The sequence below is a fragment of the Adiantum capillus-veneris genome, chromosome 18, assembly GCF_014529385.1.
Source record: "Adiantum capillus-veneris isolate H3 chromosome 18, ASM1452938v2, whole genome shotgun sequence".
Classification (NCBI taxonomy): Eukaryota; Viridiplantae; Streptophyta; class Polypodiopsida; order Polypodiales; family Pteridaceae; genus Adiantum; species Adiantum capillus-veneris.
Window position 1 is genome coordinate 136,932,573 of NC_140948.1, and position 25,973 is coordinate 136,958,545.

Genomic DNA, 25,973 nt, shown 5'->3' on the forward strand with positions numbered 1-25,973 from the left:
TGAGAAAAGAGATACTCTTTCCTCCCTCTTTGAACTTCTTTAGCTTTTGTGACCTTCGCCATGCAGGAAATGATTTGCGATGTCCTCCCCTCTTGTATTCTTTAGGAGAATAGCCATAACTTTTGTCAGAAGAGGAGGAAGGTGAAGAAGAAGGAGAAGAGGGTGACCTCTTCCTAGCCCTTTTCTTCCTTTGTTTCCTCTCTTGCCTTTCAGAGTGATGAGGAGAAGGACTATATGTTGATCTTTTCCTCTTGGGAGGAGTAGGTGATCGTCTAGACCGCGTCTTCGTGGAGCCACATCTTCAGAGGAACTTAAACTTTCATTGCTTTCTTGCTCTTTGGATTCCTCCTCTCGAATGGGAGAGAGTCTTCTTTTGGGGGTCTCTTCAAGAGGCCTCCTAAGCTCTCTCTCCTCTTGGAGAGGAAGGGAAATTCCATAAGCACGAAGTTGTTGAGTAACTTCGGCTTGCAAAGCAGGGTTGCCCATAGCTTGCTGCAACCTAGTGACGAGATAATTCACAAACATGGGAGAATCATCATTAGCAACTTCATGTGCAAAGTCAAAGCTATCAATGTTCATTCTACTCTCTTGATTATTGTCAGCCATGTTAACAAAATTTATGTATGTACTTAGTGTATGCTTTGGCAATTCAAAACCTTAGTTGCCACTCCTCTTAGCCTTTGAAAATCGGCTCTTAAGTATCTACACCCACGGCTCAAAGTGGTTAATTATAGAGAGTAGAGGAGTATGTCTAACATAACAGAGTTGCCAAGGGCTAGCTCCTTTCGGACTTCTTATGGCTCAATAATGGTAAAGCCGTAGGCAAGTCTAAAAAGACTCCATTATTAAGTCCAAAGCTCCCGAGGTGTGCACCATCCCCCACATAGTGGGATCAACAAAACCGATAATAGATCCCAGTTCCACGTACCCTATTATAATTAACAACATCAACCATTTATAGGCTACTTAAGGACCTCTCTTCTTAAGCAAGAAAAGAGAAACCAAATGCTTTGATACCAATGTAATGGAATTGGCCTATTTAACTTGAGAGTAGCGGAAATTAATGAGAGTACTTTTGAGAAATAACTTTGTGAGCATAACGGGTGAACATAGTTGAAGATAGCAACATAATCATAGCAATTAGTTAACTTGGCATGAACAATAATTTTGCAAGAGAGAGAATTTAGAGAACATGACAACAGTTGAGGATCGGATTTATGTGGAGCCGGTCCCCCCTCCACGGTCCCCCCTCCAATAGGCATTTGTATTATGATTTCTCCCCTTAAGAGAGACTTGTTACAATACAATCTTTGTGTTCCTTGTGACCTAGGTGATGCAATGAAGATGGAAAGCTACATGCATCACAAACATAATCATAAACTTGAAGAAAGCTTTAACTATCCCAAGCCTCATTCCCAAGACCTCAAATACCTTCGAAGGTGGAGAGAGCTAGCAGGGAATGAGGGTAGGGAAGAGGAAGAAGAAACATTTCGTAGGAGAAAGAATTGGTTCCTCAGTTATCATACTCTTGTTTCTAGCATACATAATAGCATAGTAATGAAGAAGAAGGAGATGGAAAGCTTAGGCATTGAAGCATGGCTCTTGGTTGGATTTGCACTCCATAGCCAAGAGTGTTGGTGTAGGCCCTCAACCTCTACTTGCTTGGAGAAGGAGAGGGAGCTCTTGCACTTTGCATAGCACACAATGAGAGTGTTTGTGAGTGTGTGTGGGTGAGTATACCCCCTAAGAAACCCCCTAGCTTGCTTGGGTCGACCCCCCCTTGTAGCTCATGCTTGAAGCTCATTGGACCCCTCCAGGCCTAGCCAATCATAAGCAGGAGGCATTACAAGCAGTAGGGGTAGCCTTGAGACAAGTGTCCCCCTTTCCCCTTTGAGAGAGAGGGATAGATAAATGCTAAATCAATTAATTAAATCTCCTAATTTACTATTGGACCCCTTGGGTGGCCAACCAATAGGCTTCACGCATCTCATGAAGGTAACATAGGTAGGGGCCTGACATGTGTCCCTGCTGCCTCTTCAAGCTTGGGCCTTCCTTGTGTGTGTGAGTGTGTGTTCTCTCTCTAGCCCCTAGAAAAAGGGCTCGCCCCCCTCTTTGTAGAGATCCTTTTGACTTTTGGTGCTCAAGCACCTTAGTCATCAAGCATGACTAAGCACTTGGACTAGGGGGTATTCCCACAAGCATCTCAGGCAAGCTTGTCAAAGCACCTCAAGTACCTTAATCATGTAGCAAGTCAAGCACCTCAAGCATGTAGCAGATCAAGCACCTCAAGCACCTTAATCAAGCACCTCAAGCACGACAAGCACCTCGAGCTTGGGCCGGGTTCCCGCCTCAAGCTCAGCCCTAGCTTACTTAATGTCAAAGGACTTTTACACACATTATTGGAGGTCTTTAATGAAGCTAACCCTAAGGTCTTATGCTCCATTGGTTAGCCTTGATCTTTGATAGACCATCTCTCATTTGGGCCCCTTTACCATTGGCCCCGTGTTGAGATAAATCTATAAGCACATATCTATATCTTAACATTTGTTCCCATTTATTCTCCCACATTAAGTGATCAATTTAATATGAGAAAATCATTTGGGTTGGTTAGATATTAGATTTTATGACAATACAATCTTTAAGGTTTCAAAAACTGGAAACCTTACATTGACAGAGTGATAAGAATCGCCTCACATGGTCGACAACATCCTCTACTCCCTTAAAGATAGGAAACTTGATGCTAACCCTTGATAGAAGGGTTTTCAACTCCTTTCCATGATAGGTCTGATGAGAGGGGTGGAAGGTGGTTTTGGAGAAGAGGTTGGAGAGGGAAATTATGGTGGGGATGGCAAAGGTGACCTTTGTGACCAAGGGAAAGGCTTGGGTGAAGGTAGAGGCAATGGTGCAGGTGAGATGGCAGAAGGTGAGTACAAGTGCCGACGGTGATAAATCTTCACAAGACTTCTTAAACGTGCTCCACTTGACTTAGGGCAAGTAATAGGCATGCATAGATGAAAAAACACGTTTCCTAAATTTTAGGCTAAAGTTTAAGGTAGGTGGTCAAATTGACTACAGATGCTTATGGCACCCTAGAATGTGGCCACACTATTGGATTGCCTCAATCTCACTTCCTCGGTGAATGGGATAGCTTGCAAAATCCCATAGAGAAGTCCCATTGGGTGTGCCAAAAATGAGAGCAACTATAGATGGAAATGGTGCATAATTCTCTCTAGTGGTGGGGTGCTCTGGATGCAGTATGCATGTACACTCACAAGCTAGCTCAAAACCACAAGACAATGTGAAACATGAAAATATAAATGAACAATGAACAATGAGCAAGAATTGAACAATAGACAGCTAAGACAACCACAAGTCCTCCAAGGCAACATCCTGTACATAACCAAATGACCATAAAAGGCTAGTCTATGGCTGTAGCCAAGTCTGCCCAGTCCACAACTACACAACAAGGTATACTAGAGATGTAGAGGTTGAGGTGCTTTAAGGACACGGGTCCTACGTGCAAGGCCACCGGCACGGCTAGATAGTGTGTACGCTAGGGGGAGGCTATAAGATATCATGGTTGGGTGGAGACTAGCACACACATTACTCTTGTCCTTCCACTTGTATTTGAGCTATTCTTGAGAAAGAGAAAAAGCGAGTTGCATGTGCATGCAACATGTATCTTCTCTCCCATAGTCTACAGGCGCCTCCACAGTGTAGCAAAAAAGAAGACATGCACAGAGTTCTGTGCGCTCCACGAAGAGACAGTTAGTGGAGAACGACCACAGCCTCCCCACCTACGTCCCTGACCAAGGCGAGGCGGGTGACCAAGGAAAACTCGATCGGCAACTCTACTGCTCCATTGGCACTATTGGCTGTGCGCGTAGGAAGGCCCTCTAAAACCTTTGATCAAGGAGGGTTGAACCCACCCCATGAGGGTAAAAGGCCAACACTCTACCATCCAAGCTATTGAGCCTCGTTGTGCATAACAAGGAAAGATAGCATACTTGAGTTGAGAAGGAAAGCTAGAAGGAAAGGAAAGCTACAAACTTCAAGGAAGTAGTTTCACCCTTCCTTTTCACTTCTTCGAGAAAGGCAAGTTTTCTCCAAATATTCCTTTTTCCTCAAGGAGGAAGCTTCAAAGTGAACAAAAGCCTTCACAAACACGATGAGTTTTTGTGAAGAATCAATGAAGGTGTTCTTACAACAAACCACACGTGAAGCGCTACAATTTTTGCAAGGCGAGGTTCGCATGCAACGCAAAAGTCACCGAGCATAAAAAGCACAAAGACTTTAAGCTTTACAAGGTACAAGTTGACGTTTTTTTTCTCTATCTATATTAGTGTGTGTTTACTATGGCCAGTGAGGATATCCCACCTATGCACACTTTTGATTTTAAGCATGTATCAAAATCCGGACACGACGGGTGCTACAGACGTTAATATGCATGATGATGATGATCTAGGAGATCATGGCCTTGTAGATATGGCTGCTTTTAAGACTTTGGAAAATCACCAAAGCGTACTTGAACGCAACCTCTTTGTACTAAATAAAAATGTAACAAATCTTACTAAGCTACTTGTGAATTTTATGAATTCACAGACGGCTCAAGGAGCCCCAGCTTGCACGATTCAAGGAACCCAAGCTTGCATGACTCAAGGAGTCCAAGAGACAAGTGCTTCAAAAGATGTAGAAGGTAGCAATGCATTGATTAAAAATATCACCACTTGAATTTCACATTGAAAAGCGTGATCGCAACAAGGATGTGGTCAATACGTCTTACACAAATGGAGTGATATTCACCGATGGAGACACACCCAGGATATAAAGACAGCTATGGAAATAAGTTTATCTCTTAAAGGCAAGGCCTATAAGTGGTGGATGAAATTTCCAATAGATGCTCGTCCTCCGTCTTGAGCTGCGTTTCAAACTTCTTTCTCCAAAGAGTTTTTGGACTCCAATGAAGAGGATAAGAATTGGTTAGCATGGGATGCATGCTGCACGTCTGGCCTCTCTCTCACTCAATACCTTTCCAAGTATCAAGAAATCATATTAAAACTAAAAGATCTAAATGAATTCCAAAAGATACGTGATTTTAATAGGGGTCTTGACAAAAACTATCATCTTTATGTCAAGACCCAACATCCAAAAACTTTGGAAGAAGCCATCAATCATGCCCAAAGATATGATGATGACCAAGAGAGAAAGGGAAATGTTTCCTACTCTAAGAATATTTTTGCTAAGAGCAATGTGGCTAACAGCCAATGGCGAGGTAGATCTCCCATATGTTTCAAGAGGAATAAGAGACAATCTACCTCTCCACGCCCACAATAGGCTAAGAAGCCTAAGCAATCACGAGATACTCCACGTGGGTCTCTCAACACTGCTAATTTTGAGAGTGCAAAGAAACACAATTTGTGTTTCAGATGTCTTTTAGACCAACATAACAAGAAGAATTGTCCTCTTTTTCTTTGCAAGGCAAAGAAAAGGCCATGCACACAGTGCAACACTTCACATTAGATTCATCTCCTAAATATTGTGATGTAGAGGTTCTTCATATGGAAGAAAAGCACAAGTGTTGTGTGCTTGCTTCAATGTGGCAACCTACCTTTGGCCCCCATGAGTTGATTTGCATGCATGACACTATTAACGGACAACATTTTCGTATTTTAGTGGATGATGGTGCAACTCATAACTTCCTGAACTATAAGCTAGTCAAGGAATTGAAGCTTACACAGACTCCCTACTCCCACAAGTATGTGGTAGAACATATGTATGGAAATGATAAAGAAGTATGGGACATGGTAGTTCAAGGGGTTGAGCTTATTGTTCAAGATCATACGATGACCCTTGACTTTCAAGTTATGAACATGAACCGTGTTGATGTAGTTTTAGGACGAGAGCGGCTGCATGGTGTAGGAAATACATTGCACACTAGTTATGAACACAACTCCCTATCCTTTATGGCCAATGGTACACATGTGCTTTTGCTTGGTGAGAAAAATATACCATCTGCACCTCTTATATGTACAACGGACCTTTCTATTTTACACAGATTGAATAGATGAAGTCTTTTAGTGTTACTGCTTGTCTCCAAGGTTTGTGAATTCTCAAGAGAAAAGTGCTGTGAATTATAGTTATGGTATGCAAAGTGCAATGAACTTTAATGATAAGCAAAGTGTTAACAACTCTAAAGAGCAAAGTGCTCTCAATTTTAATTCTATTGAGCAACGTGCAATTGTTGTAAAACAAACATTATAGGAATTACAAGATTCTCTATCCCATCATAACTCTAGTTTAATTTCTCATTTTTCACGGCAAAAGCTACCTCACTTACTCATGGAGTATAATGATGTATTCTCAAGTGATCTATCGCCAGGTTTACCCCCTACATTTGATGTGCAACATGGCATAGATGTCTTGTCGGGCACTAAACCGGTGAATAAGCCATCTTATGGTATGAGTGCTAGTGAGGCCAAGGAGGTTGAGAGTCAGTTAGCTGACTACCTCACCCGTGGTTTCATTAAACCTAGCACTTCGCCTTGGGCATCACCAATTCTATTGGTACAAAAGAGAGATGGTACTATGCACATGTGCGTAGATTATCGCGGATTAAACGCCATAACCATCAAGAACAAGTATCCTCTACCTCGAGTGGATGAGTTGTTTGATCAATTCCATGGGGCAAGATAGTATACAAAGATAGATCTTCATTCAGGATACCACCAAGTGTGTATCCTTTTAAAAGATATCTCTAAAACCGCCTTTAGAACACGGTTCAGACATTTTGAATTTTTGGTTATGCCTTTTGGTCTAGCCAATGCTCCAGCTACATTTATGACACTCATGAATAGTGTCTTACGTCCCTATCTTGGAAAATTTGTTGTGGTTTTCATTGATGACATTCTCATTTACAATAAGACGGAAGAGGATCACACAGAACACTTACGATTAGTGCTCGAACAGCTACGAGCTCATGCTCTATATGCTAAGAAAAGCAAGTGTGATTTCTTTAAAATAGAGATACATTACCTTGGTCATGCGATCTCTTATTCTGGCATCAAAATGGAAAATGGACACTCACAAGGTCGCTGTCATTCTTTGATGGCCACATCCCAACACGGTTGAGGAGCTTCAAGTCTTCTTAGGCAAGGCTGGATTTTATTGACAATATATCCGTGATTATGCCCAAATTGCTGTTTCTATGATGGATCAACTTAAAGCAAAAGGTACGACCTTTTCTTGGAAAGAAGCCCAACAAAGCAGTTTTGAACAACTCAAGGTAGCTGTATCAACTGCTCCCATCCTAGCAATTGTTGACCCACTTAAGGTGTTTGTGGTAGAGACTGATGCTAGTGATAAAGCAATTGGTGCGGTACTTCTCCAGGAGGGAAGACCTATAGACTTTGAAAGTAAAAAGTTGGATAGAGCTCAATAGAATTATTCTTTCTATGAGAGAGAGCTCTATGCCATAATTCACGTTTTACGAAAGGGGCGACACTATTTATATAATGCCAAGTTTGAAGTGGTTTTTGACCATGAGAGTATTCAATGGTTTACCACTCAAACAAACTTGAAGGGTCATAAAGCTAGATGGATATATATCCTTCAAGATTATGTTTGTAAGCTACGATAACACAAGGGGCAATATAACGTAGCAGCCAATGCACTAAGTCGGATGCCTCAAATTAATTGACTTGCTTTCACGGAAATAAAGAGTGAATTTTTGGAGTCATTACGTGGCAAGTTTGCACAAGATCAGTCATATGCTAAAGGATAGAGTGCAGTTTTAAAAAAGGATCCCTCACACTCACATGTCTCTGCACAGCCAGATCAACATGTCTCTGCACGAGCAGATAAAAAATTCAACACATAGAGTTCCACCCCTACTCAAGAAGAGCTTAAGCGATGGGAGAATTTTTTCATTGATGAGGGCTACTTACTCCACAAAGATAGAGTATGTGTGCCAAAGGACTCAGACTAGGCGCCAAATATTATTTGAGTGTCATGATAATCCAAGTGCTAGTCATCTAGGTATTTGTAAAATGTATGCTTTAGTTCGACGATAATTTTATTGGCCAGGCCTACATCATGATGTTCAAGAGTATGTACTAAACTGCCAACAATGCCAATTTAATAAGGCATAGCGCCTCAAGGTAGGTGGCATTTTACATCCTTTAGAGATTCCACAAGGTAAGTGGGAGAGTATCTCTATGGATTTTGTAGTAGGACTACCTACCACAAATCGGGGCCATGATGCCATATGGGTAATTGTAGACCGTCTAACAAAGATAGGTCAATTCATTCTCACTAAGACTATGGTTAAGACGCCAAAATTAGCACGGCTATTTGTAGAGCATATATATAGACTCTACGGTCTTCCAACTAGTATTAGTGATAGAGATCAAAAGTTCAATAATCACTTTTGAAGAGCTGAGTTTCAAAAGTTGAAAACTACACTTGATCTTAGTACGGTTGATCATCCAGAAACAAATGGTCAAACCAAAAGAGTTAATCAAGTGCTAGAGGATATGCTACGAGCGTACATTAATAAGAAGCAAACCAATTGGGAAGACTACTTACCTATATTGGAATTTTCTTATAATAGTTCAAAGCATGTGACTATAGGGTTTAGTCCATTTATGCTTTTATATGGTTTTCAACCCAAATCACCTGTTACGGTGGGTTGACTAAGGAGAAGATACAATAAGCAAAAGATTTCTCCAAGACCATTTTGATATGCTTCGAGTTGCTCGACAGAATGTTAAGCAAGCTTAATATCGATATAAGAAGTACGCAGATGGGAATCGTTGCCTTGCTACTTTCGAAGAAGGAGACAAGGTTTTCCTCAAAGTTCATGAGCATTCAAAAAGTTTGAAGATGGGAAAAGTTGCTAAACTTTCACCACGCTATTGTGGATCGTTTACCATTCTCAAATGTATAGGTCAAGTGGCCTATAAGTTAGCTCTTCTCGAGCACTCACGAGTTCATTCTATTTTTCATGTTAGCCGTTTGCAAAAACAGCTAGGATAGAATGATAATGTCATTGACACAGGTATGTCAGTTGACCTTATTGAAACGCCAAGCATCCCTCATGAACCCGAAAAGATTTTGGCTTCTCATGAGCTTCGCACCAGACATCATGTCAGACGACAGTTGTTGGTAAAATGGCTAGATAGACCTGAAGAATGTTCTACATGGGAGAATGTCTCTGCACTTAAGAAACGTTTTCCTACGTTCTTTTTCAAGGACAAAAATGATTCTCCAAGGGGGGGTAATGTAAGGAAACGGGTCCTACGGGCAAGGTCACTGGCATGGCCGGACAGTGTGTACGCTATGGGGATGTTTTAAGATAGCATGGTTGGGTGGAGACTAGCACACGTGTTAACCCTCACGCACATTCCTATCACCTAAGATGGACGCCGTATTATTTATTTGGTAGAGTCAGGTACCGGGCTTGTCGGTCCAATAGGAAAAGGGTAAGAGTGATCGCCGATGAGAGGCGCACTCTAACTGGAACATTCAAGGGATTAGTTGGCTAAGCATGGGCGCCCAAGTGTGAATGGGGAGAGCTCATATAAAAGTCAACTAAACCTAAAATTCACTCATTCTCTCATTTTGTGCAATTGAAGAGTGCTCTTGCTCCATCTCCATCTTCTTCTTCTTCATCTCCTTGTGTGTGTGTGTGTGTGTGTGTGTGTGTGAGAGAGAGAGAGAGAGAGCGAGAGCGAGAGCGATCGAGCATTGCAACGATGGAGAGAGAGAGAGAGAGCGATCGAGCATTGCAATGATGGCACGGAGATGTCGAAGCAGTTGAGCGCGGCGTAGCGGCGGCTCCTTCTTCTTTACGGCGAGGAATCCTCCACGACAGCAAGCGTAGAGCAATGAGTGACACACAATCGTCATCTTTGAGCTTACTAGTTTAGGCTAGGTGCATGCTTGGAGCCATTTGTGGCTTGCACACAGTGTATTGGCAAGTTCCTTGCATTGACACGTGCGACATACGCGCACATTTTTGGTGCCATTGCTGGGGAATGCCATACATTAAGCTTGAGTGGCACTCTGTGCTTCTTTGTGGTGCAATTTCAATTGTAGGAAAGGTAGGGAAGGAAGGTGTGTGTGTGTTGAGAAGAAGGATTTTGTTTTGCTACAGTGTATTTCTTTGTTGAAAGGTACTGTGTTTTCTCTGTGATAAGGTGTTAGTATTAAGGTTGTTAGTTATGTGTAATGTAAAGTACAGTAAGTAGGAAGTAGATCTGTTAGAGCTAATGAAGTGTGTTAGTGTGTAACAGTAGGTGTATTAGTTGTAAGTAGGTAGGTAGAGTGTGTGTGTGCTCGCACGCAGGCCGCGGCGACCTTATCCCAAAAAAAAATAAAAAATAAAAAATAAAAAATTTTAAAGGTAGGACCGAGATCGGGAATATCTCCCAGACCCAAGCCCAAGCTCACGCTCAGGCTCAGGCCTCAATCGCCCTTTAAAATTACGTATTTACACGTAGCTAAAAATTGACTTTTTTGAGGACCAACAAAGCTTCAAGTGACCGAATGTTGTGCTGTAAAGCACACCGCAACCCTCTGAGTGATACACTCGTTTTGAGCTATCACACACTTTAATAAAAAAACCGATCATTAAAAAACATAAAAAAATGAGTGAAAACGGACGCCTAAACAAGTAAGCGGTTAACCTTCGAAGTTATTCGCCGACGCTTGTAGGGGGCCGAAGGCACATGCATTTGCGTTCTGGTCGTGTGCTAGAGATGGAGCAACTAGAGAGAATTTTGACTTACGTGAGTTCTCATTATCCACCTACCTTAGGTTCCGAGCCCTCAATAGGGACCCAAGGTAGTACAAACCAAGACCCAAACATAGCGGCTAGTGACTCTTCCTCTGACTACGACGTCATGGAGGGTTTCCCAATGTCTAATCTCGATAGCACAATCCAAGACATGCAAGACATGGGCCCACGGTCCGGGCCGAGCGTGCTTAGCTGATTGAAGGAAACCTTTAGTAAAGCCACTCGCTCCGAACATGGAGCTAACGATGTAAATGAGGGGGGTGGGGAAGTAAATTTACCATTCATGACCAACGTAGACCCTATGCCCTTAGAGATAGTGCACGTGAATACTTCATTCACTGCACCCCCTGACTCTTCAGAGCTATTCCCATCCGAGGTCATATTACCCAAGCCTTGCCGAAGTACAAGAGGTTGAGCGATATATCATTGCAGCTATGGAAAAGGAAATCGATAGCTTACGCAAGGCGAAGCAACAAAGAGAGTTAAAAGCGAAAGCTCCTATATCAATATCTTTTCTAGGAGAGCAATCGAGTGCTCCGGAACTAGCGACCACTAAGGATCAACCCATAAAGACCCACATTGCATCTAGTTCAAAGGACCCCCTAGCACCTCAAGCTTAGATGGAGAGTTCCTAAATGAGAACTGGGAGTACGAACTACAAACAAAAACTCTAACTAACCTATATATAGGTCACACCTATCATGTGGGCTGGTTAGATGTCCTACAATCCACAACGGGTGCTAATAGTGTGGAGGATCAACAACAAAGAGTTTGTGAGGTCATCCATAGGGTTATTGAGCTAGAGAGACAGAACAAGGGGATCCACATGCCTTCAATGGGTCTCATGAGATTCTTGGATACAGGGAAGGCTAAACAACCGACCTTATCTCAAATGGAGACTCCCTCGGTAAGTCCGATGGATCCTCCATATGTTATTTCTCCAGGGGTCTCAGTGCAATCTGAGCCCACAAGTGATAACTTTACCTTTCCAAGTCTAGCTCATCTTTCCCTTGATGACACCACGGCTACCATGCCTACCCCAATGATTGGCATGCCAAGAAACACGCCATGGACCTCATTTGTTAGTAAATCACCGCTACATGGTAGCTCAATGCTTGCAACAGTACCTACAAGTGTGTACCAATCATATACACCCATGGGTCCTCGTACTCATGTAGCCCCTACTCCTCCCATTGTTTCAACTACCTATGCTCCACAACCACAACACCCAAGTTCTTATTTCCATGGGACTATATTGGCTAGCATTAGCATGTCACATCCGATGTCTGCTATGCCTAGGGCCACCCATATGAACCTTGGGCCACCACATGGCACAACATCGTACCCAACGTGGAAGCCAAGGGCTTACTATGCGCCAAGCCCAATGCCAATACCTACTCCACATGTAGTCTCTGGAGCGCCTTCACCCATGGTACCTGCTCACTTAGGTGACTTGGCAACATTTGCTCAAGCTATTGGTCGATCTCTTGCTGAGAATATGCATAACATGCCTGATAGAGAGCCTAGGAGTAAGGCAGTACAAATAGCCAAGCTCACACAAAAATTTAGTGGAGACGGGGATGTGAGAAAGCATATCGAAGTGTTTGAACAAATATGCGATTCTCTAGGAGAACACAATGACCTGCATAAGAGCAATGATTTAAGCCTAACCTTAAGTGGAAAGGCAGGGGATTGGTATAGAACCCTAAGGGTGGAAGAAAAAATGATTTACCCTACTCTTAGGAGTCTGTTCTTGAAAGAATACATACGAGAGGGAGTGCTTTGGGGTGTAGCCTCTCAGCTCCAGAAAGCCCAACGAGAGGAAGGAGAGTCGGGGAGAGACTTTATTAGTCGCTTGAAGCATTTGAATTCTCGTTGTAATCCAAATGAGCACTTCAATAATAATCAATTGCTTGATAGATTTGTTAGGGGTTACGACATGAGGATATCTACAATGGCCTAGTCATTAGAGGTATCACCACTTGGGAAGCAATCATCACCAATGCGATCCAATTGGAGGATAATTTAATGATTCAAGGATAAAAAGAGTGTCTGTTGAGCCTAAATCTATTAGCTCGCAAGCATCGGGGCATCAACCAATGACCCTAAAGCCTATTGCTAAGGAGCCAAAGATATATGAGATGACTTTAGCAGATCTCACCAAGGCTATTCAAGAGAGTCTTAGAGACAATCATGCTCTGCAAAACAATCATATGTATCCAAGAAGGGAGCAAAAATGGTGCTCAATATGCTATGGATCGCATAGTACCAGTGAATGCCCTACTTTTAGAGTAAAATTCAATGGGAATTGCAATGCCTGTGGAAGGTATGGTTATCAAGCTAAGGATTGCATAGTATTTAAGTGCACGATGGCCAATAGACCAACCTTAGCATGGACAGACACACCTCGAGTGCCTGCATTGATGCCGACCCCACCTCTTGAACAAACAGCACAACACATGGTCCCTAGGGCCCAAAATGTTGTTCAAACAACACCCTTACCACATCCAGTGCTAGGACCGCAACCACCACATCCGAGAATCACTTCTGTGAATCAAGTGGGTTTTGAGTCATCTATTGCTTGTTTGGAAGGGTGTGAGGAAGATATGGAGCCTAATATTGCCTATGGGATGAATGTGCTTGAAGAAAGTCCACAATACTACATGGAGGACTATTGGGGACAAGTCAAACCTGTATATCAAGTAGCTGCTCTTGCTCCAAGAGGCTAAAATATCAATTACACTACTAAGAGACCACCTCTTCAATGCTATGAGTGTGGAGATCCACATCATGTAGCCGAGTGTCATATTAGGCTACAAAAGGATGCCACACTAATGCAAACCAATCAAGCGATCATGTCTACAATGCCGATACTCATGTGTAATCGATGTGGCATAGATCATTTGATTGCCTAATGTCCAAATAATCCAAATGCACCGAAGAATACGCCATTAAACTTGATTAAGGTTACCAAGGAGCCATCACAAAGTACACCTGTGGTACCAGTAAACATACTCACACGATCGATGCTCCAAAAACAAAATTATATTCTTGAGGAAAGAGGCACGGCATCAATTGCCCAATTTCAAAAAAAGAAGAAAACACGAAGGAAGAGATCGCAAAAAGCAGCGAAGTCAGACCCCAGCTCAAAGACCAACATAGGGACTGGTGACGACCCCGTATATATGAACGATGCTGAAGAGGATTCTGATTGAGGTGAAACCATGAGACCAAAGCAACCACTAAGATAGAAACCAACAAGGAAGATTTTCATGAGCCACAATGGCAAGGATCCAAGAAGAAGATAGGAAATTATCCAAACCCTACAGAGGAGATCGAGCGAGTCAAACAATTAAGGAGTTTGGTAGAAGATACCCAAAGGGATCTAGAACCAACACCTAGGCAGATCCAGATTACAGACACCGTGTTCCCTACACAAAAACAACCTCACCAAGTCCATAGACCCTTAGCCATACCTAGTGTCATCCAAGAAGAAAGTGACTTAAAGTCATGGGAAAGTGGGCGTACTCACTTCTTGATGGAAAGAATGTTTACAGAAGGACTATCTGATCCTATCGAAGAAATGGAGATCCCATCTTTCCCACATCAAGGGGCTGAAGCGCAAAAGGTGCCGTTAAACATTGCCAAATTGATGGATTTCATGTCTTCAGAAGTTAGAACCACCATCATGTCCAAACTATATAAAGACCCTGAGCTAGTCTCAGCTCTTCGAGCCTTCCTCAATGGAGAACTGAAGTTTGGGCTACCATAATTTTCACAGATGGATGGAGCTGGGGAGATGCCAATAGAGGAGGAACACTTAGATCCACAACCCAACCTAGATGAGAACCTTGTTACAGAAATACCTGTTAACAAGTTGGGACAATACCTTGAGGGTGACGAATCCAATGCGACCATACCAATTACTACTAAGGGATTAACTGTGCAGGGAATCCTTGATGGTGGCGCTGGGGTTAGCATTGTGACTAAAAATTGTTGGGAAACTATGGGAAGACCTCACCTTGCAACCACAACCATAGTAGTAAAGATGGCCAATGGGTCTATTGTTAAACCTATTGGGATGCTAGAAGATCTCAAGATCAAGGTCTTTGGACATAAAATAATAATTACCTTCATTGTTATGGATTTCTCCAAACACACTATGGCATCGGAGATGATCTTAGGACGTCCTTTCATGAGGGAAGCAAAAATGGTGCATGACTGGTCTAAAAACCATGTCTACTTGCAGTTCCAAGATTCTTTCATTTGAGTGGATCTTGTGACGGGTCGAGCACATCCTCTAGGAAATAGGTTTATAATTGATCATAGATCTGACACCACAGTTCACTCGGTCCCATTGCAGTATTGTTACACGTGTAAAGCGGACACTGATGTTGGGGAAGATTCTCCTTATATGGATGTACTACCTGGGATGACTGAGTCGGACAATGTGGATTGGGTCCATCTAGTGGGCTTAGTCCCTATTGACCTTTAGCTTAAGTATTATAAAGGGAGTTTACTAGTGTGATGAGCCTGGGGAGGTGTAACAGTGTTATATGACCCCCCAAAGTTACAAAATTAAAATGCTGAAAACGAACAAACAAAAAAAAAATCAAAGTGCCACAATGTAAAATCTTAAGCTGGAAGAGAAATCTCAGCTTGATTGGGTACTTCACTCACATGTATCGCCTATGGTAATAGAGCCCTAGCAAAGTTGAGAGTGATCATGTATTGAAAGAGAAAACGACAGATACATTGCGACATGATGTATGTGAGATGAGAAATGCATCCAAATCATGCACTGATATATGTAAGGATAATGTGGTTTCTACATCTCCTATCACACAAGTTGTTGTCCAAGCAAAGAATGTAGAGAATGTGGACACTCAAGAATTGCATGAACAACGAAAACGCTCAAAGAAGATCGTCATTCGTAGAATCAAGGAGGAAAGCATGGAAACACTCCTCACAACCAATCTGCAACTCTTGAAAAGACTCCTTTGTGAAGATATGACCAATCTTTTTAGGATTCCTTAAACTTGGTTTCAAAGAAGTTTTCTCAATCTTTTCCCTGTTGTTGGGTGGTAAGGGTGAAGCTACTGGTTTCACCTTCTTTGCTACACTCTTGTATTTAGTTTCAACATGGACTTCTGGGCCAACTGTTTGGTTTTCTTTAAAGGCTTCTATTAATTGATACATTTCCATAGAGCAAACTTCCACAACTTCATTTTCAAGATGCAAACTAGACCCCATTATAGCATCAAGCTCACCCATAGTATCTACAAAAGAAACTTGTTCACACAAACCCAAAACATTTTTAGTAGGCTCTAGTAACCCACTCTCTTTCATGCCCATTTGTACATTATGTACATATTGCCTCTCACATCTCTTCAAATCTTCAAGTTTTGTAAAACATACTGATCCATTTCTTGTTACCAAGGAGCCCGTTGAGAAAGTTTCACCTATTTTTGGATAAAGTGAGACCCTTTTTCTTTCTGTACTAGTACAATCCCGCTTTACAATGGTACTTGGACAAAACCCATCACTTCCGTATGGTCATGAAACTCTTTGCTCACCTTTGCTAGAGGATGTTCTTTGAGGTTGTCACGATTTCTTTCATGGTTTACACAAACTATGAGAAATTGGACAGCATGTTTACCATCTTTGCTGCGTATGCTAGCATATGCTGAACCATCGTCCATTACCTTTGTTTCCATTTGAACTTCCACAATGTAGGACTGTCCAAGGATGAGATGATATGAAGATGTATCCTGTACAAAGAAGTTTTGGTCAATCTTTACATCACCTATTGTCACCTTCACACCTGAACATGCTGCATACAATTCACCGGATGAATTGTTTGCTAGTTTTACCATCCAACCATGATCTGTGTCCATCGGCCATTTTCATTTGTTGTAGAGACTCTTTGACATTATGTTTATCTCTGAACCATGGTCAATCAAGGCAACAAATAGCTCTTCAAGATCACCTACCTTGACCAAAGTTTCTGTAGTAGCCCTTGAACAGCGACTTTGTGAATAGTAGCTCCTAGGAATAGCTTCACTTCTTCATCATCATTTGAGAAATGCACTTGCTTCACTCTCCCACTAGATTGGTAGCATCCTACCATAGCTCCATCATCTTCCTTATTTTGCAACTGCATCCCTTGTGTCTTCAAGGTTTCTCCGTCAACCTGTGGACGAGCAACCTCAACAAGAGTTCGCCTCTTTCTCTTGATAATGTAAATGATCTCCTCGTGGAATTCACGCTTTGCAATGCCAAGGACTTCTCCTAGAGTGAACTCAATCTTGCTATTCAAATTTTTTTCCTCCAAGACTTTCTTTAAATCTGTAGCAATCTCAATATCAGATTGTAGTTTATAAGTTGGGCCTTTTGTCTTACCTTTTGTTGGCTCTTTCTTCTTTCCTGTTGTAGACTCCTCCATGAGTACTTCAGGTGGAGATTCTCCTTGTGTCGAGGGTGTTTGAGAAGGCATTGAGTCGCTTCTTCCCCCACTTCTAGAAGCTCTTTTTGATGGTCTTTCATCAGCATTCTCACGTCTGCGCTTCTCTTCTACAATAGCCTCATTTTGTTGGCATTTTGTAATGTAGGCATGCACTGAAAATGAGTCCACTAGATCATTCCATCCTGTTTCTAGACGTATGCAATCACCTGCTTCATGTAGAATCTAAGCTTTCCATTTTTAGGTAATTGCATGAAATTTGGCCAAATTTGACCATGATGGTCACTCACCTCTTCATAACCAAGATGCTCAATTTTTACTCCATAAGTAGCTGCCTCAATTGAAGAGGTGGCATGGTTAGTTTCCATATCTTCAACTAAGGTTTGCATTCCCCCCTTCCCAAAGTTAGTTCTCAAGGGTAGACTTGTCTCTCTTAAGTGTATTTTACCATCCTTTAAAAAGACAACATCTTTTGACAAAGCATCACTAAAATCATCACAATCCCTTCTTACATGGTCTGTACTATCACACCAAATACATCTATTAACAAACCCTTTTTTGGGCTGTTGCCCTGACGATTGGCCTTTTTCTTCCAGATTTGCAAGCTTCACCTTTAAGTCACGCATTCCCTTCACAAGCTCATCTAGCATGGACTCATCAAACTTAGGAGCGATAAAAGTAGGCTTTACCATTTTGTCAAAAGTTGAGGTGGAAGGACGTGTAGTGTTTACTACCATCTTGTCCCTTCTTCTTTGTTGTTTGGCAAGCATTGAGACAGCACCTTCAACCTCAATCCAGTCGGTCTTTAGTCCTTGCTCAGCATCTTTATCTTCAAGAAGAAGCTCCAAATTTTCTTGAAACTCTTTAGCAACAGCTTGTAAGAAAAGATCTGTCTTCTCTGTATCTAGTGTGGCCCTTTTTGTCTTGGCGAGTTGTGCATAGCGCTGCTCAAATTCCCTAAGTAGCTCTGTTATTGATAGTCCTTGCTTTGGCTTGACTACCCATTTTAAAAATGTCCTTTTGGTCACTCTCTCAGAGTCCTCCATGGAATATTCCTCCTTTAAAGCTACTTTGAGTTCTTCCCAATTTCTCCCATGCCCATTTTTAATTCCCCTAACATGTTAGCTAATTTCTGGAGCAAAAACTAGCTCAAAGCTTTGAATCATCTCACCTTTTGACACGCGATGCAGCTCCATCTCCTTCACAAACTCACGTAAGTACTTGGTTACATCTTTGCCATTGAACTGATCCATTCTATTGAGACTGCTTGTATGGCCTTCGTTGCTAAAATCTCCCTTTTTTCAGTGGCATGTTGTTGTTGCATGAACATTGAAAATGCTTGAAACATTTGCATTGTTGCTGGGTCAAAATGCATACCTTGTTGCTCAACATGACCACCCATGGTTACCCACAAACTCTCACCCTAGAAGTTTCACGTCGGGTTCACCAAAATTATGTCGAGACATTTGCGATCTTGCTAGGAAAGCATCGGGCTTTTGGCTGTGAGTTTGTGAGAGAACTCCAAAAAGTATATTAAGGAGTTAAACCATAGATACCATGAAGTATAGGGTTTGGAAGGAAGTGCAATCAAAGAAGCTTCATTCTTTCTCTCTTGTACTCACACACACAAAGAAAGAACACAAAAGAGAATATCAAAACCACACAAAGATGAGATCATCAAGGCTATGGTCATATCGTATCATGGGTAATATGAGTTAATGGCATTCAATCTTTGCCGACCAAACAGGCTACGAATTGTTCTTTGGAATCGTAGTTTTGTGTTCACCATAATATATATGTTTTGTCTAGTGATTGGGATTAATTATGTGTACAAATCCTCTTCGGCCATAGCAAGATAACTACATTTACATCAAAAGAAAAGCTATAGTCTATAAGAGGTAGTATGATGGGATTCGGTGAAAGAAGTATTTCATTAAGCCTTTCTGGGCCAAAGAGAAACACTATACGTTGTTGGAAGTGTATTTTACGGTTATTCCATACGTTAACTCTAATAGACCACACAGAGTGGAAGAAATAGAAATTCTCATCATGTGGATTATTCATCTAGGATAACTTTAGTATGTGCAAAATGTAGATATGAGAGAAGTGAAGAGATGAGAAGTTTCCCTCCCAAGCCCTATTCTTGCCCGTAGGCAATAAGGATACTGTGGGAAGAGATGTACCTATAGCAAGGAGAACCTATAATTTGTAGAGAGAATGAATTTCTAAGAGTGAGAGAGATAGGTTTGGTTAAAGAGATGAGATTAGATATATATATATATGTTGATTAGAGATGAAAAAAAAACAACAAGAAATCAACAAAATTTCAATGTAGAAACACATCTTACACATCTTACTTGATAAATCCTTCGGCAGCATTTTGATGGAAAGAGAAGAAGAAAGAAGAATTCAACTTTGATTGATACACCAAGTCCAAGACCTTCTTTGATTAGATTTGATCTTCCAAGGATGGCTAGTCTTCCTCTAGGAGAAAGTGTAGGCTTAGGCTTATGTTAGTGGCTAAGTACAATTAAGCATTACTACTCACTTTCTCATGAATTATTCTCATCAATGGCTTGAACGGTTTTCAAGGAAGAAGAGGTCCCCTTTTATAGGTGAATGGAACCCCCAAGGGTTTACACAAGAAGAGAAGAGCCAGTGTGAACAGAAACTGGAAAAGCTTGAAATGAGCTGTCCTTGCATGATGTGGGCAGACTGGGGTCCAGTGTTTTGATTATATCTCCTCAACCGTGGCTCCAAATAAAAAATTAAAAATATGGGAAGAAAATTTGGCTCATTAGCTACGATTCCCATTTCAGATACGTTTTCCAATTTGGTTTGCAACCTTGTGTAAAAAAGTCATCAAAATAGGGTCCATTTTTGGTAGCAAAAGTCTTCCTATGGTCCCCTTAGCGTAAACTTTCATTTGATTCCAAAGGACACCTCATGCAATACAAAAGCATGACGTTTCTCCTTGACAAAGTTTTGTAATCATGCATACAATAATGCATTAAAATAGGGGTATCTTTGAGAATCATGCAAGCTAGTGTCCCACTAGGATTTGATTCCTTCCTAGTCGCTATTTAAAAGAAATATAAGAAAAATATGAAAAATACATAGAATATATATATATATATTGGAAGTTACCCTAGATATATGATCTAGCTAGGGTGTGAGATAATAATGAGATAGTAGAAAGAAACAATCAATTCTTTTTTTCCCAAGTTAAAGAGGCGTAGCTATTGACGCTTTTTCCATAGTACTTTTTGACGGTAAAGTAAGAATATGTTACCCTTGAGATAATAGGATGAGATAGAAAACTTATTATTATACTTGGATATGCATACGTACATTATATAAAATATAATTATGTATCTAAAAAGTTGCAAGATAGATCTTGTAGCATGCATTCCCACTATGTACGTGTCACATCATGACATTCACCCCCTCTAAACCTGCATATCCTCCGGTATGTGCCACATTTTCTCTTTGTAAGATCAGCCCTCTGGTACATCTTCCTTGTTGTCATCTTCACTTGCAGATTCCAAAGCTTCATCTTCACGTTTATTGTCACCTGTGTTTCCTTCTTCCTCAGCATCTTGGGATCACTGTCTCGTCTTCTCTTAAACATTTTGATCCTTTTTTCTACAATGGGAATCTTTACTTCTGTACCATCTAGTTCAGACAACCTGTAAGTAGCATTTTCATGCACATGCTTTGCAACATATGGTCCAAGCCATCTTTTTGAGAACTTATGCATGACTGTGTGCTGGTTATCAATGGTACTATCATACACTAAAATCCAGTCATCTTTGTCATTGCTTTGCTCGTGAGCCGATGTCGCTTATCAAAGTAGTCCTTGTTTTTCAACCTTGCATTTTTGAGTCGTTATTTTGCAGCCTCAATGTCTCCAGGTCTTCTCTCTAGTTTCCTTATGTGCAATGCAAGGAGACCTTCCCTGCTAAGCCCCTCTTGCCAAGGTACCCGGGGGATTCACTCTATATAAAAATTGGGACGCCACCTGCGAGCAAACAACTTTGATAAAACCCCTATATACGCCTCATATTAGGGAATATGACCCCCCTTTCTACGCTTATATGACAATCAATGATGAAAACTATCATACCCCTATCTTACATATAAAATTTAGGCCTCACATGATCATACTAAGTAAAACTAGTGAAAGACTGTGTAGCATAGTGACTGGCAACTTACTAATTTTATTGTTAACTAGATGTACCCTCAATGCATCTTAGTTTGACTTTCAAACTATGTGCCTGACTAGCCTGCACTCTGGCTACTCGTCCAATTTTGACCCATCCAAAGCTAGTGTAAATTTACCCTTGACATGCTCCAAATCAGCCCTTATCTATGACCGGTTTGATGCAAAATTTGATGTGTGACTTGATTAAAAACTTCCCCAAAATCCATCCAATTTCTAATGTACACCAGTGACCAATCGTTACAAGTAATCAACCCAGGTCAGTCCCCCTCCCTCCCCCTCCCCATAAATATGATACCCCCCTCCCTTATTTTTAAGCTTGGGAGATAAATTATTGGGGGCCTAGCCCTAACTTATACGCTTATGCAACTTGTAAAAAAAACCCCTTCCTTGCACTTACGTGGTGCGATAAGTTTTCCATGGTGAATCCCCCGGGCCAAGATAGTACATTCCATGTGGGAATTATATCTTCAATCGTCATCACTGGCTTTTGACCATACATTAGCTCCGCATGCATGTAGCCAGTTACTGAGCTATGTGTTGTACGATCATCCCATAAAGCATATGGTAACAATTTTGGCCACTCATCAACTCTTCCTTTGCAAGCCTTGGCCAAAGCTTTGATGATAGGAGGATGCCCTCTTTCACTCTTTCCATTGCCTTCAGGGTTGTAAGCTATAGTAAGAGAAAGCTTGATTCCTAATCTGGAAGAGAACTCCCTTGCTTCTTCGGCATTTAGTTCACCTCTGTCTGCAGTGATCTTTCCCACACAACCATAATGGCAAATCACCTCATCAAGAAGGAATTTACACACAGCTTCTGTGGTTTTAGCTCTTAATGCTCTTCCTTCAACCTGACTAGTTAGATCCTCTTGTGCAAGAACCAAGTATCTCATCTGCCAGAGTCCTAAAGGCATTGTGACTAGATCCACAACCCATTTATAGTGCACGACTAGTGGATATGTAGGTTGCAATCCATCATGATGTCCAACTTTTGAACACATTTGACAAGTTACACATGACTCTACAAATTGAGATACATCTTTATACATACCCTTCCACCAATATTTTTCTTTCAACTTGGAGAAGGTTTCCCACACACCCTTGTGTCCAGCCCATATACTCTCATGAAACTCATGCATGAGCTGTACTTGAGTCTCTTTTTTACATATAACCCTTTGTGGTGTAGCACCCTTTTGTTTAGGATGCTTCCACAAGTAACCATCCCTCAAAAAGTAGCCATATGCTTTCTTGAGTATCCTCTTGAATTCATGTTCAGACCAATCATCCTGTTTTGTTAGAGTACTCAAGTAGCTTCCAATAAGAAGCCAATCACCTTCATAAAGATCTTTCAAGAACAATTCAAGTGGATTAGTCATGCAGATATTGTTACCTTTGACATGAGAGATGGAATAGAACTTTGTGCCCACATCATCTCCCTCATCAATCATCTGTGACTCACCTTCATACCTTGCCCTTGATAGCATATCTGCCACTGTATTGTCTTTACCTGTAATGTGCTTAAACTCAGGGTTTAAGGACTTAGTGTAGGCAATCCGCTGCAACATAGCAATGTCGAGCGTTGAGCAGCTTGTAATCATCCCAAGAAGTGGTAGACAATCTGTTTCTACAACCACACATGCACCAATTAGGTACTCTTTTCCATTTTTCAAGGCTATAACCATACCCCATAACTCTCTCTTTATCTGTGGATAGTTTCTTTGGTGAGCACTTAGTACCTTTGGTCCAAATCTCACCACATACCTGTGTCCTTATTCTTCATCCTTGCCCTATTGCCCATCCAATCCCTGTAGGATTGGTGTCTACTGTCACAATTACTGGCCTTTGACACTCTTAGTATACCTTTCTCAAAGTTGGTGCTGGCTGGAGCAACTCCTTCAGTTTCTTCATGGCTTTTACATGTGGTTCTATCCATTTAAACTTTTGATTCTTTCTAAGCAATTGATAAAGAGGATCAGCTATATGCGCATAATGTGGAATCCAAATAGCATAAAAGACACATACTCCCAGAAACCTTCTAACCTTAGTGATGCTAGTGCATGTTTCTTTCATTCTTTGGATGGCATCTACCTTTGTTGGACAAGGTTTCCTACCATATGGCCCACACATGTGCCCCACAATGAGCACTTCATTGACACCAAACATAGACTTTTCCCTGACAATGTAAGATTCACTTCTTCCAACCTAGACAAGATTTTATGACAATCATTTATGTGATTTACCACAAACCCGCGACATCCTCTGAGATCCAAAGATTCACCTTTTCACTTTCTTCACATCCTTCGATAGGAAAATCATCAATAAAAGGCATTGTGATTTGAGGAATAAAGTCACGTAAGAAACTATTCATCCCATTCATCATATGTGCAACCGAGTTGGTTGCTCCTTGTGGCAAGGTACATATCCTTACAAAACCCAAAGGTGTCCTCATGGTTGTCAAGTCTTTGCTTTTGATTGCAAGCTAAAATTGATCATACCTTGAGTAGAGATCCCCCATTGAGTAGATTTCCCTCCCTACAAACGCCTCTACAAACTCATCCACAATTGGACCTGTACCTACATTTCTAATTGTCACCTTGTTCACTGGTTGTATATCTTGGATGAAGCGTAGAGAACCATTCTTCTTTGGAATTGTGAGCCACCTGTTTGAGTATGGAGTACAAGAAGGCTCCAAAATTCCCATTTTGATCTTCTCATTTAGTAGCTCCACTAACTTTGGCAAATGAGCCTTTGGAACTGGAATAGGCCGCAGATTCCAAGGTACATGAGGTATTGTGAAAATTACCATAGGAGCTACAATAGAAGGATCAACACATCCTATCTCATGTGGCTCAAATGCAAAAGCCTTACCATGCTTTGAGACATTTCTTTGAAGCACTTTGTCTCCTCCTGTGTTAGAAACTCCTCGCAACCAATCTGCAACTCTTGAAAAGACTTCTTTGTGAAAATATGCCCAATATTTTTAGGATTCCTTAAACTTGGTTGCAAAGAAGCTTTCTCAATCTTTTCCCTGTTGTTGGGTGGTAAGGGTGAAGCTACTGGTTTCACCTTCTTTGCTACACTCTTGTATTTAGTTTCAACATGGACTTCTGGGCCAACTGTTTGGTTTTCTTTAAAGGCTTCTATTAATTGATACATTTCCATAGAGCAAACTTCCACAACTTCATTTTCAAGATGCAAACTAGACCCCATTATAGCATCAAGCTCACCCATAGTATTTACAAAAGAAACTTGTTCACACAAACCCAAAACATTTTTAGTAGGCTCTAGCAACCCACTCTCTTTCATGCCCATTTGTACATTATGTACATATTGCCTCTCACATCTCTTCAAATCTTCAAGTTTTGTAAAACATACTGATCCATTCCTTGTCACCAAGGAGCCCGTTGAAAAAGTTTCACCTATTTTTGGATCAGGCGAGACCCTTTTTCTTTCTTACCACTACAATCCCGCTTTACAATGGTACTTGGCCAAAACCCATCACTTCCCTATGGTCATGAAACTCTTTGCTCACCTTTGGTAGAGGATGTTCTCTGAGGTTGTCACGATTTCTTTCATGGTTTACACAAACTCTGAGAAATTGGACAGCACATTTAGCATCTTTGCTGCGTATCCTAGCTTATGTTGAACCATCGTCCATTACCTTTGTTTCCATTCAAATTCCCACAATGTAGGGCTATCCAAGGATGAGATGATATGAAGATGTATCCTGTATAAAGAAGTTTTGGTCAATCTTTACATCACCTATTGTCACTTTCACACCTGGACATGCTGCATACAATTCACTGAATGAATTGTTTGCCACTTTTAACATCCAACCATGATCTGTGTCCATCGGCCATTTTCATTTGTTGTAGAGACTCTTTGACATTATGTTTATCTCTAAACCATGCTCAATCAAGGCAACAAATAGCTCTTCAAGATCACCTACCTTGACGAAAGTTTATGTAATAGCCCTTGCCCAGTGACTTTGTGAATAGTAGCTCCTAGGAATAGCTTCAACTTCTTCATCATCATTTGAGAAATGCACTTGTTTCACTCTCCCACTAGATTGGTAGCATCCTACTGAGGCGGTCCGGGGCGGGCAACAAGAGAGGCGACCTCCAAACACCCCTCAAGGCTCCCGTGCTGCTCAATTGGGCCTGGGGCAACCACAAGCACAACACAACAACAAACCCACAGCCAAACCCAAACAAGATAGGGGCACCACCTAGTTATGGTATGCGAACTAGGACGCAAGAGAGATTTTGGCACAACCAAGAAGATGCACCACACAACACACACAAGCAACCTCACACCAAGACACACACAAAATGGACCAGAGAGAGCTAGAGCAAAGGGAAGAGAGAGAGAGAAAAGGATCTTGCGTAATACCTTATTTGTGACTTGCAAATGGAGATGGTTCGTTATGATGCTATCGTAGAACTTGTACAAAACTCACTCAATGCTTAGTGATTGCTAAACATTGCCAAA

At 41.4% G+C, this 25,973-nt stretch overlaps 1 pseudogene; it reads left to right on the plus strand.

The window, feature by feature from the left end:
- The first annotated feature begins 2,787 nt into the window (after nucleotides 1–2,787).
- The window catches only part of LOC147436492 (aspartic proteinase 36-like), a 54,910-nt pseudogene continuing 31,724 nt past the window's right edge, over nucleotides 2,788–25,973 (plus strand).